The 13578-nt window shown below is 39.6% G+C and overlaps 1 long non-coding RNA gene across 3 annotated transcripts in view; it reads right to left on the bottom strand.

The window, feature by feature from the left end:
- The window catches only part of LOC122155265, a 28469-nt gene extending 18590 nt beyond the window's left edge, over nucleotides 1-9879 (bottom strand). For 2 of the 3 annotated variants that reach the window (XR_006167204.1, XR_006167205.1), the window contains exons 1-4: nucleotides 9574-9879; nucleotides 8892-9031; nucleotides 4120-4188; nucleotides 994-1145 (exon numbers count right to left, since the gene is read on the bottom strand). This is a non-coding gene — a long non-coding RNA (uncharacterized LOC122155265). Of the gene's footprint in view, nucleotides 1-993; nucleotides 1146-2518; nucleotides 3219-4119; nucleotides 4189-8891; nucleotides 9032-9573 lie in introns of those variants that run through there. The other variant, XR_006167206.1, reaches the window with a different exon arrangement.
- Between the last annotated feature and the right edge of the window lie 3699 nt (nucleotides 9880-13578).

Here is a 13578-nt window from a genome sequence, read left to right as displayed (position 1 = left end):
TTTGGAGTTTCGGTCTTCTCAGCACCCTCCTTGCAGTTGTTTCAAATGAAAGACTTGTCACGATTTTTTAGCTGTGAGACATTTGCTATTTATGGAGGATCCGTTTCCCTCTTCCCTGACCCGAGGTGGCCTCACAAAGTGCCAGCCTCAGCATTAAGTGGACCATTTCTATCCCATGGCCCTGCTTCCCTCATGCCAACTGGGTTGGTAGGTGCATTATAAATAGCTCTCCTAGAAAGGTGTAACAGATAAAGGTTGACATTTGCACTCCTAAACTCCTCTGCTATTAAAATTTCTCAAATTTTGCCTGAAGAGCTTGCTGAAGCCTCCTGTCTTCAGCACTGTGTTCTTAGGGGCTGAGTATCTGGAAATCAGAGCAAAGAGTTGGCAGAAGTCTTTGCTGTAACAGCAGGTAAGTTAATGAACATTAAGGTAAAGAGTTTGGGAGGAAGAAAAATGGATCTGGGTGACTTGGTATATGGCTCTTAATGTCAGCTATCAACTACTGATTTGAACCACGGTGCTGTGCTATTTTCACCCAATTGTGAAAGACTGGTTATATTGAAATCATCACTCAATTTCTTTGAACTTTCTTTCACATTCATCAGCTCCATAGATCAGCATCCCAAAAACCTAAGTCTGACAAGGATATGGTGGCTGCTATGTCAGCCAGGGCAGAGTTCAGATTTCAGAGCAAGGCCCTCTTAAGTGAGAAACAACTAATATCTAATTTTGTATATTACCCTCCTCTGCTGTTCCCTTGAAAGATAAGTGCTTTTTTTGTATTAGAAAAGGAAATTTTATGCTTATTCTGAGGCCAAAACTAACTTTTAGATGCTTCTAGATGGATAAGAGCTGAGCAGAGGGTGTGAACGTAGTATAAGAGCCAAATGTTCATTCTTTGGTGGCTGTGAGGCAGGGCTTCTTGATGTTCATGAGGGTAGCAACAAGGATGAGATTAAGGGCAAGGCAGTGACTCCTGTGTCTTCTTACCTTATTTTCATTTTCCCTATATCTGCATTGTTTCTGAAATCTTGCAAAAAGAAGATTTTTCGACAGTTCCATTGATGTCATCTGATGTCAGGGTATAAATGGCGATTTAGAAGGGAAACCAGGCAAAAATCCACCCTCTAACTTTTTTTGTCCTATTTGGAAAAGAAACAAAACATAAATTGCTGGTGTAAAAAATAACTACATCCTCCTGGAACCTGAGCACAGAATTCTGAGTTAAATTCCCCCAGGGATAATACATTAAAGCACTCACTGATTTGCTTATCAAAACAAAGAATGAGTATGCACATGCCAGGGGTGGGGCACTGAGCAGTGGAGATGTCTTCCTATGGAATGGAAACTCTGAGTTTGAGATGGTAGTAGATGTGTGCCAAAGGCCACTCTCTTCTTCCCAACTGCTTCTGGTCCTGCAGGCTAGGAAAGTCCAAATAAGCCAAACCATGTTAGTCACATAGCCCTGTCTCCTCTTGATGCACATCAGCATTTCTAGCTTGCATGGTGCATAGACTTGAGATTGACCTTTGCCATGCAGGCTATCATACCATGAATAACACAGCTTTGAATTATCTGGAACTGTAGTCTCCCAGCTTTCCATAGAATCACAGAAACATTGAGGTTGGAAAGACCACTAAGATCATCCAGTCCAACCATCAACCCATTGCCATCATGCCCACTAAATCATGTCCCTTACTGTGATATCTAGTTTGTTCTAGTTGTGCTTAGTACACACTGATCTCATGTTCTGGCTCTTACTTGACACAGAATTGCTTTTTACTTGTTTTGTTTGTTTGTTTTTAATTCATTTCCTTTGCTTCTGTTTCTTTGCTTGGCCCTGGCAAAACACAGTGCAGACCGAGTTCTGAACAGCCATTTGGGAAGAAATCATTGGAAGTTTAGAGTCAGAAATAAGAAGCAGATATAGTACTCACAGTTTCCCCTTTTTTCTCCCCAGTCTCTGTTGAATTTCAGTGGCACTTGCAGCATAGGCCATTCAATCCACTGTAACAGGTGGGACAAGGCTGCTCCATCTTACACTTTTCTGATCACAGATAATCTAAGGAGTTGGTGTTATAACAATCTCCACTTTCTAATTCACCACTGACCCAGTTTGGTAATTACAACATTACTGAGTCACTCGTGTTTGGCAGTGGATGTCATATGTTTGAGTGATGAGTAGCCGCAGATGTTGTGTTTCACTTTATTTAACATGAACTCATGTGAATTCAGTAACATCTAATCTACCGAGCACTGAATGAATCATGCAGAACAGTTTGTAAAAATCCTAGATATAGCTTCAGAGTACGCAAGCTATTTTCCTGGAAGAAGTTGCATAGAATTTCATTAACTGCATGAATCTGGTAGGAAGCTCTTCATGTGTGATGTATTGTTTCCCTGGGATTTTTAATGTGTTGTGTAAGTCTGCTGATGCAATGCTTGTCCTTTAATATGACATTATTAAAAAAAAAAAAAAAAAAAAAAAAAAAAAAGAATTTTTTTTTATCCTGAGTGGGTTTATTTGGAAAATATTAGTGCCAACATACTCTTCTGGTATAGCATCTCCAGTTGATTTTATGTTGCTGACCATTTCAGCTGGTATGCTCTGACATCAGAGCATAGTCAGCCTTGCAGGACAATTTAGCAGTTGCCCTGAGAGGACCCTTAAGAGAAGAGAAGTGGCTCATGGAAAAATATCTCATCCTCTCATCCATAGAATGAGCTTACTTTAATAGAGACCACAGAGAGCTCAGAGTGAGAAAGAACATCCAGGATACTTAGCAGCATTCTGAGTCTCGGGACAACACAATAAATTAGACAGTGGTCCATTTCCTACACTGTACTGTAGGTGTTCAGCAGTGACCACAAACAGTGAAAGTCTAGTTTGTTTGGTTTTCATGATGATTCAGGGCTTGGAGCTGTTCCTTTTACTTCTGTTATAACTCTTTTTTTTTTTTTTTTTTTTTTAATTTTACAATCATCCCTCACCGAAATCTCTCTTCTAGTTTAGAAGATGCAAAGAAAATCAACAATCTTAAATGTCTGCCTGTCAAGTCCTTGCTCAGAAAGTCTCTCTAGATACTGTATTTCATGTGGTCAGTGCCAAGTAGGCAAGACATGTTTAATCTCCATCCATGCAGGAAACCATAAGCTCCCTTTCAAATGGGAGCACTGTCCCAGTTATCTTTTCCTCTCTGCTCCTTCCTTGGTACCTGCAACAAATTGAAGCTGCTTAATGTCAAAGCAGGATTTGAAGAATCACTGTAGAGTTACAAAGTGTTGGTTGGGTCGTTATGTGTGTCATCTTTTCTGCATTGCTTCAGACCTTTGAACTAAAGAAGTCACAATTGTAGTTATTTCTGAGAAGCACTGTGTTGGAATCCAGTTTTCCTACCATCGTGGCAGAGAAGGAACAGAAAGTTGGCTATTTCAGAAGCTGCCAGGTGCTCTCACTTTTGAAGACAGGTATGAGGGACCAATTGTCTTCTAATCACCATTGAGACTATTGGTCAGTTTCTCTCTTGGCTACACAGTTGTACATGCTTCAAGCAACTGGGCAGACTTTGCCATTTAGAAACAGAAATCATTTTTAGAAGTGGCAGAAAACACATCAGTTCCTACTTGAGTAGCAGGGGATGTTTTCTCGATGAAAATACTTTTTAAATAGCGAAGGAACATAGGCAGAACAGACAGGAACAAAGCTTGTCTGCGAGGTACCAGACTGGAAAGCTGTCACATTAGCACTAGCTACTATCTCAGCTTTCATACAGCTTCCATCATAAATGTTTAATTTAGTTTTTTCTTCGATTACATTCTTGCATGGATAGACAGGGAAAAAATGTCAGACTTGCAACATACTTCAGCATGTTAATATCCATGGGATAAAAGTCTTGAAGGAGCCTCTCTGGAGCAAGTGTCTTCAGTAAGTAACTAAACTGATGAGCTTTTAAAGAATTAATGACTTCATAAAGCTGTTTTTCTGAGGTGGCTTTTGATATTTTATTGGGATCTCTCGTGTATTGTTTTGATTCCAAACAAGCTACATTCAAAGACAGATAAATATAATAATTTAAAATGATATTTCAGAATACTTTGAAAATATTATGTCCTTACCTTTTTAGAGATATAGTGTCCTGGTCCAGTTAATGAGGAAACAAAAGGCACAGAAAAGAACACTGATTACTGAAATGGGAATAAGAATCATATAAGATATAGAACATGAGTGATGCTTTAAGTTTAACTCCTCTTCCATACCAAGCTCCTCTAGGAAATATAAAGGTTCCAATGAATTTTGAATATTCAGCACTTATGCTGAAAGATCTCTCCAGACCATTCTTTGAAATTAAAGTTCCAGGACTTACATAGAATCATAGAATCATTAAGACTGGAAGAGACCATTTAGTTTACCTGTCCACCTACCACCAATACTGCCCATGTCCTTCAGTGCCCCATCTCTACACTTTTTGAACACTTTCAGGAATGGTGACTCCACCACCTCCCTGCGCAGACTCTTCCAATCACTCACCACTCTTTTGGACAAGAAGTTTTTCATGATACCCAACCTGAACCTCTCCTGCTGCAACTTGTGACCATTTCCACTCAACCTATTATGTAATAATCTGTATTTTCCTATATGTAATTTGCCTATATGCAATTTGTCTATGTGCCTATATGTAATTTGCACTGGTTATTTGTGTTTCAATCTGTCACACAAGAAGGTTATAACTGTGACACTGAAAGCAGGCTGCTCTGTAGTAGTGAACTGTTTGTCTCATTTAATGTAATTTGGTCCAGTCAACCACATGGACAGTCTCACAATGAGCACAAATTCCTGCATATGCAGGAATTGCAACTTGCCTCCAGCTATTCTTTTGCTGTAGAGCACATAAATATTCCCCTATGCTCAAATTTTCTTAAAAGTAACCAGCCCATTTCTTCCCTATTCCACTGACTACTTATTTAATACAGACAGACTGAAAAGCTCTCTCTTCTACTAAGGTAACTCTTAACACTTCCTTACAGAGAAACAATATCACCCTTGCTTAAAAAATATCATTCTGTATGGTAAGAGGCCGTGAAGACCAATAGTAATTATGATAGTCAGAAATGAAGGACTATGAAAATGCATACACATCCTTCATCTCAACTCATGCTATCTTTATTTGGCAAGTCTGGAGATTGCATAGATTGCCTTATTTCTTTTTTTTTATTTCTAACCCATTGGATTTATCAGAATGAAATGTGAGTGAAATGCTAGAATTCAGACCTTGCAGATTTCAGCCATATTTCTGCCTGTTCAGGAGATATCTTCCACGTGTTATAATTATTCTGCTCAATTCCATCACACTTCCAGTTTCTACTCCTAGTAATACAACTCACCTTCAGACTACGCAGTGACAAGGGCAGTTCATGAGGACAGCTGGGCTCAGTGAAGACATCTTTGCTATGTAAGCTTAATTCAGTGTGCATAGAACTGGAAATATTTTTCTGAAGGAGCAAGGGGTAAAGCTGCATCCTACACAATGTTAAATAAAATGCAGAATCTGGACCTTCTGATTACTCTGAAGAATTCTGTTCACCTCAAATTTTGGGCATAGAAAATAAAATGATGGTATGATTTAATATTTTCTTATAATTGAATTTCATGCACCAGGAGAGAAGTATAGAGAGAAATTTCTCACTTGCTACACCAGAGGCTTCATTATTAACATTTCAGTGAATAAAACAATGATTACTACAGAAAGCAATTAGCTAATGACAACTATAGTGGGTACAGGGGGGGTAGGGGGGGGGGGGGGAAGCTGACAAGTTTCGTGTAGTTTGAGCCAACTCATTTTGCTTCACAAGTGGGACACTCTAAAGTTATATATGGCCAGCTCCCATTGTGCATCTAATGAAAGATCATTTTTAATCAATAAACAAATAAATCAATAAACAAATGAGTCATTTTCATGCATATGTTTATTTTTCCTAATCCACTAACACAGTCCCAGTCAAGAAAGGCCAGGTATGAGAAGAAAAGAGATTGTTCTTGACTTTTTAGCTGAGAGGTTTTTCTTGGGCAAGGCCAAAGTGCATATAGTTAATGTAGGTAAGATCACAGTTTCTGTGCTACCTGAACATGCTGCACTTAAGTCTCTAATACCAACAATTTTTCCTAGCAATGCATTTCAATTTGTACATCATGGAACAGATAAGATTTTGAATCTAGCCTGCTGGCTGTCTAGTCGCACAATGAAGCATTTATTTCTTTTTTGACCTTTCCATTGATATGAAACATCAAGGTATGGCCAAATTGAAAGCTCTTCCAAATGGTCTAGTTCAATCAGAAGTCATGGATTTGTAGCAGTTGTTCCTGTTTGAGGTTTTATCTGCTTGTGATCCAAGTGGTCATGGATCATAACGGTACTTTCTGGTTTTAAATCTGCTAATTCCTCCTCAGTCACTCAGTTTGCTACAGGAATGTCTCAGTCTTTTACTCTACCTGACAGTCAAAAATTGGATAGAATTGAATCCTTCTATCTTGAAATGTAAATTTTATATATATATATATGTATTTATATAATGTATGATTTATGCTCAAAAATCGTACTCCAGATGAAGTATAGACATTGAGCATTATTTTTTGAGCAATTGCTTATAAATTTAGTAAGCTGTCTGCCTTTTTATACTTTTCAGTCTGTTCTCATTACAGACATGGCAGAAGGCTTTGTGGTAAACTTGGAATTTGCTGAGTGAGAAAATGAAGATTCATGCAAAGCTAAATTGAACAAATGGTGAATAATTGATTTAACTGACCTGACAGCTCACACTGTGCTTGTAAATAATACATAACTTTTTACTATTCTGATAATGTAGTATTCTGTGCTTCTAGATTTCTTTCAGTAAGTTACCATAAGGAGCAGATGATCTTTGACCACCCTAAAAAGGCAAAAATATGCTTACTAAGAACATTCGGGTAGCCAGGTGGAAGATAGCAATAGTCTGATATAGTGCTGATGAAGCACCTTCGTAAAGGATCTCTGCCCTTTTGCCTTTTGTCTCTAAAATACTGTTTGTTAGATAGCCTCAATATAAGCATTTCTTACTGTTCTGCCAGCCACCAGCTCCTGGAGTCAGACAGGCTCTGTAAAAATTTACGAAGCACCACAGTAGTGAACAGGATCACAGTGACTTGTAACAACAAATGCAGGTGCCTGTTCTGCATTTCCTTTTCTTTCAGTGTGTAAGTTTGAACCCTTCAACAGATGCACAAACACAAGCTGTTAAACTGGTTCTGAAAGTACACATGCAATTGTAAGTTGATATATGTGTCTGATAGCTTCATTGCCTTGTAACTACTGAAATAACCTGCACAATAGAAGCGTGAAAGGCAACCACTAGGATCTGGCAGCTTTCCATGCCCAACTTGCAGGAGAACAGCCAGTTACAAAAAAGTACATAGCAATGGTGAGCTTAGCCTGCATTTTGTTCAGAGAATCGCAGGATTGCAGGATCATAGGGACTGGAAAGGACCTCTGGAGATCATCTAGTTCAACCCCCTGCTAAAGAAGGTTCCCTACGCTGGAAAGCATCCAGACAGATTTTGAATATCTCCAGAGAAGGAGACTGCCACCTCTCTGGGCAGCCTGCTCCAGTGCTCTGTCACCCTCAAAATAAGGATTTTTTTTCTCGTGTTCCTAAGCAACTTCTTATGTTCCAGTTTGTGTCCATTGCCCCTTGTCCTGTTTCTGGGTGCCACTGAAAAGAGCCTGGCCCCACTCAGTTGTCTCCAGCCTGATAGATACTTATAAGCATTCATAAGATCCCCTCTCAGTCTTCTCCAACCTGAACAGCCTTAGGACTCTCAGCCTTCCCCATGAGGATGCCCTTCAGGCATTTCTGCAGTCATCCACTGGACTCTCTATAAGTTCTCTGTATTTCTTGAACTGAGGAGCCCAGACCTGGACACAGTGATCCAAATGTGCCCTTCCAGGGCAGAGGAGTCTTGGAGGAGAACCTCCCTCAACCTGCTGGCCACTCTCTTTGTAATGCACACTGCTGAGTCACCCTTCTGTCCCCCAGAACATTATTCGATTCTGTCTGCTCACCACTGAAATATGTCCACTTGGTTATAGCAGTGCAACAGGGAACTAAGGATTAAAGAAATAGAGATACCACATCACCTGCCCATCAATCCAAAAGAAAATTCTCAGCAAAGCCAGTAGGAAGCACAGTCTGTTCCAAAGCTGGACTACAGTTCTCACTTTTGGAGAGAATATTGTGTGTTACATTTTTGCATAATACTTTTTAACAATATTGTCTGTGTCAAGTTACAATTAGTACATTCTAGCTGAGAGCTGAAGCACACACATAGCTGAGAAATGTGAAATTGTGATAACGAGTGCAATTTTAACTGAAATTGCTGCACCTCTTTCTTTTTAATATTGTATCATTTTTATGCCTAAAGGTTGGTGTGCAGAGTGGCTGAGTTAAAGTATCTGCAAAAAGTTTCTGGGCTTGATTCCAACTGCTTTCTCTGAAAGCAGAAGACACCATTTTCCTCTCCATCAGACAATTTGTGTGGAAGGATGTACCTAATGTCTATAATGTTTATTCTTCCTTCTGACTTCTGAAATTTATCCAGTCGAAGTGTGTGAAAAACCCAAAGTAGGTGTAACATTTGGTGTGTGGATAAGTAGCCAGGCAGAAAAGGATGACGGGGAGCCACGCAGAAGGAGGTTTTTCCAGGTTGCATCCCTGTGCTACAGCCTCTTGTCCTCCCAGGCAAACTGGGATCTGACAGATAAGTCATACAGCAGAAGAGAGGATGCTGCATGGTGTCAGATAACTGTGTGAACTCTACTCCGAAGAGTGGTGAGGGGAATTCATTGCACAAGTCTCACCTTCAGAATTCAAGACTTGGCCAATCTTCATATTTTAAGGTTCCCCCTTTTTTCTTTTTGTGTTCCCAGATTGTCAGTTCCTTTCTTCCCCACTCCAGCACGAATAAGGTTTTCTTTTAAACATTCACACATGGAAGTCCCTGAGAGAAGGAGAAGAAAATTAGGGATTGCAGAGTTAGTATTTGTGCTCAGTTACATCAGTTTGGTGCTGATAAAAGACGGAGCATCTGAAATTAGAATCACCATATCAAGCCACATCACTTAGCTTTGATTGAATGGGACTGAAGCTTCACTGATGCGGTCTACAAAACAGTCACATTTTATGTTAAATGGATGAAGAGAAGGAAGGCAGAGAGAAACATGCAGAGGGAGATCTGTAGGGCCTTGTGGACAACCACAGACACTCTGCAGTGCTCTGCAAAGTGATGAGCAAGACCATCCCTCTCACAGCATGTTCTCTAGGGAAAGTCCATCAGAAATCAGTATCTCTTTTGCCTTTCCTTTTATCATAGGCTGGGTCAAGTAGATTGGGCCACAGATATGACAGTTGACTATGCAGTGATGAATTTTTCGTGCTGATTTCCCAGCAAAGATTAACAAAATATTCCAGGTTTGTTGCAACAGCAAAGATTAACAAAATATTCAGGGTTTGTTGCAACAACCTACTATTTTATGTACATACCTGACGTTCTCCAGTCTGCCCCCTTGTATAAAGATTTATGCTCTTCTTACAGTAACGTGGCACTATCTTGTTACCCCATTTTCTTCTTTGTATCTGATTTCCTGCCTGATTTTTAGGCTCTCCATGAAGGCAGTTCTCAGAATGTTCTCTCACAGTAGCATGAACAGCAGTAGCTGCTGTTAGGCTCCAGTGTGAGTTGCATGGGTCTAATCCAGAGTTAGATCTGGGTGGGTAAATAGTCAGGCTTGTTTTTTTAGGATTAGGTTTTGCTTTTATCTTGTAGGTGTTTATGTTTCCTGATGCCATGTTTGCAGGCAGGAGAGAATGAACAAAGTCCAGATCCTCTGGACTCTGACCCTAGAGGAATGGCCACTTCCCCTTTACACAGTAAGTTTGCTGCAGCCCAGCATTCCCTTCCTTCCCCAGCACCAGGGGCACTGTGCGCTATTCTGGCAAAACAGATGTTTTACCTAAAAGCTTTTGAGCCTTACAAATGAATCCCAAATGCATCACTGCCTCAACTAACAAAAGGAGCTAAAACATGAAAAGAGAGCTGAAGTGGGGAATGCAGCACTTTGATACCATTGAGAAAATGAGAGGGAAAAGGGGACAACACTATTTTAAGATCACAGAGGAAAGGAGAGAACCCTCAGTGGTCTTCTGGTCAGTTTGGAACAATAAAACAAGGCCTTAGGAGAAGTAAAAATGTCTTTTGGCATTTTCAAAAGACTGAAAACCAAAACATCCACCACCTTATATCCCACATTCAGAGACACTGAAGCCAAGTGTGGCAGTCCTTGGTGCAGATAAGCACTCTGATTCTCATCTGATAGTGGCAGCACTGCTCACACCGATAGTTTATTTCCAGTGTGAAAAATTATATTTGTTCCCCATGTTGTAGTTTATAGATGCCTGACATGCAGACCAAACCAAAATCCCCTACTAATCCAACATATTTGAGCCTTCTCCTTTGGACTGAGATCAAGAAACCCTGGGAGGGCTTGTTTTTCTCCCCTGACAGTGAATGGAAAGACCAGTTCTGCTGTATGTATCTCCTCTATAAAGATCTAAATACGCAGAGTATCTGATTGGGTTTCAAAACATTTCTGCTTAATTACAGGCCTCTTCATGTAAAATATCTTCTTCTGTCCTGGCAAAGAGAGATTATTTCTCAGAACTCCATTTTTTTATGTTTATTAATTTCTATTAATTTGGTGTTTATACAGCATTCTATATGCGTCTGGTGATTTGGCAACATATGAAATGCAGTTCCTGGTCTTAAGTATTTCCACCGTATTCTTAGATAATACTGTAAAGGATAAAATAAAAAGCCAAGAAGAGGAAAGAATGAAAATACAAGACCACAAGGATGTTGGATGTTCAAGACATGTATCTTGGTTTTATTCTTTTATGTAATGCAGATTTGTGATTTATAAAAAGACCTATTAATATGCATATATCACTTAGGGAAATGATTGTACGGAAGAAATATGTTACTCAATCCAAATAAAATAAAAACAGTATCATAATTTCAGAAGTTCTGGCACAACAGAGAAAGTAATTCCTTTAGAAGGAAAATCCTGATGAGCTGAAGATTAGATATTTTTCATAGATCGTTAAATCATTTTAAAAAATGGTAATCTCTTCCCCTCACCCCCCCTCAAAAAAAAAGCTTTTGAGCGTTTTTTTATTTGCCCCCAGTCTTCTGAAGCAGTATTATATTTCTTAACGTTATTGAAAAAATTCTGAAGTGCAATTCCTCCCCTTTTTCCTCTGTAAATGGGAGTGGTGATTCCAGGGTTTACATCTTAATCCAACCTTCAGGCTGTAAAGAACACATAAAGTTTATGGGACTTTTTTGCAATGCTGAATACAACACTATGGGAAGCAAAGAAGTGTGTGCTAGACATGAGTGAGTGAATGAGAAAATAAAGCTATGTCAGGTGGGAGCCTGAGTTAATCAGGAATAAGTAATCAAACAAAACAAGACAAATAAAGGTAACGGCAGCTATGGAAGAACTAGAAAAAAAAAAAAAAAAGAGTTTTTTTGTAAAAAAAATCGCAAGGATGAGACAATTTTAGATGAGTTGCAGAATTCCTGGGGCTTGTCTGGAAAACAAGTTGGAAGATATTTAGAGTAAGTAGACAGGAAGAGCAGTTAAGACTTCTGCATATTAAAAAAAAATTAAAAAGTAATAATATTAAAATAAACAGTAGTGAAAAGACTCTCAGGCTAGAATTAAAGACATAATAGACATAAGACATAATAGAAATTGTATTGAAAATATTTCCTGAAGGAGAAATCAGGGGTCACTAAAAGATTACTTTTAACTAATGCTACTTGATTGGTTGTTAGTGTTCAGCTTCCTCTGAAGTGACAACGCATTTGGGTGACCATTGCCCTCTTCCAGCAATTATTGGTGCTCTGGCAATTGCACTCAGTTTTAATCACTTAGATTCCTGAATGTTACTATTCTTGGTTTCAAACAAAAGAGCCAACTGTCAAGTCAGAGATGTCCACTTCTTTTGGCAGCTTCCTGGTTGTTTTTTTCATGAAAACTTTTTGAAGACTCTGTTAGGTTCAGGAACTATAGACTCACAGAATCTTTAGAGTTGGAAGAGACCTTTTAAGGTCATCTAGTCCAACTCCCCTGCAATGAACAAGGAAATCCATAGCTCAGTCAAAGTCCCATCCAGCCTGATCTTGAATGTCTCTGGGGATAGGGCATCTCTGAGCAGTTTGTTCCAGTGCCTCACCACACTAATCAGAAAAAATTTATTCATTACATTCAATCTAAATATTCCCTCTTTTAGTTTCCCCTTGATTGATCACCATAGACCTTGCTAAAGAGTCTGTCCCCTTCTCTCCTGTAGCTCCCCTTTAGATACTGAAAGGCTTCACAGCCTTCTTTCCTCCAGACTGAACAGCTCCAGTTCTCTCAGCCTTCTCCTGTGGGGAAAGTGTTCTATCCCTTGAATCATTTTTGTGGCCCTCCTCTGGACATGTTCAAACAGATCCATGTCTCTCATTTAATGAGGACTCCACATCTGGATGCTGTATTCTACATGAGACCACACCAGCACAGAGCAGATGAGCCAGATCACCTCCCTTGCCCTGCTGGCCACACTTCTTTTGGTGCAGCCAAGGTTCAGTTGGCTTTCTGGGCTGTGAGGGCACATTGCTGGCTCGTGTCCAGCTTGCCATCCACCAGTACCCCCAGGATCTTTTTTTCAGGCCTTTGCTTTATTCTTACATCCCCCAGCCTGTGCCTATAGCAAGTATTGCCACAACCCAGGTGCAAGACTTGCACTTGGATCTGTTGAACCTCATGATCTTCTCCTGGGCCCACTGCTCGAGCCTATCTAGGTCTCTCTGGGTGGCATCCCTGCGCTGTGGCTAACTTGAGCCACAGTGGGACAGTTGTGACTGACCCAAGTGGGAGTTTTCTTTCTGCTCTATGGTAGCTTAAACCATTCTACTGTGAAGTTGCTGCTTATGTATTTTTACAGGAGAAAACACATCCAAACTCTACACTGCTGTGGAACCTATATAGACTTTAAAGCGTGAACATGAAATTTAGTAAAAACATAGTTACTGTAGTTCACATCTTATGCATAAACAGCTCACAAGGCAGCATATATTGGGCATAAAATCAGAGAAGGAGTTAATCTTGACTACTCTCCAGAAATTAAAAAGACTGTTTTCCTTCCTGTCTTCCAGCACACTTTTTCCATCAGATTTTCTCTTGTCACCGAAGGACCATACTCTCAGGGTAGTCTTTTTATTTTCCTGAGGATTCACCAAAACTGAAAAAGCAGCCCAAATTTAATAGCAAAATACACACAATGTCACAGCATTTATGTATTTAAAATTCTGACTTAAAAATAAATAAATAAATAAGCCTCAGACATTTAAGAATAACCTTCGATAGAGACTAACTCTAGGCAGCTACCATACATCCAGCTTCATACACCGAATTATTAAGATGCAGTGAGTTGTGTTTT

The sequence above is a fragment of the Centrocercus urophasianus genome, unplaced genomic scaffold, assembly GCF_019232065.1.
Source record: "Centrocercus urophasianus isolate 14NV4802_14NV808 unplaced genomic scaffold, USGS_Curo_1.0 seq_11, whole genome shotgun sequence".
NCBI classification, from domain to species: domain Eukaryota; kingdom Metazoa; phylum Chordata; class Aves; order Galliformes; family Phasianidae; genus Centrocercus; species Centrocercus urophasianus.
Note: the sequence above shows the minus strand (reverse complement) of the source record. Positions and strands in the feature narration are given on the sequence as shown.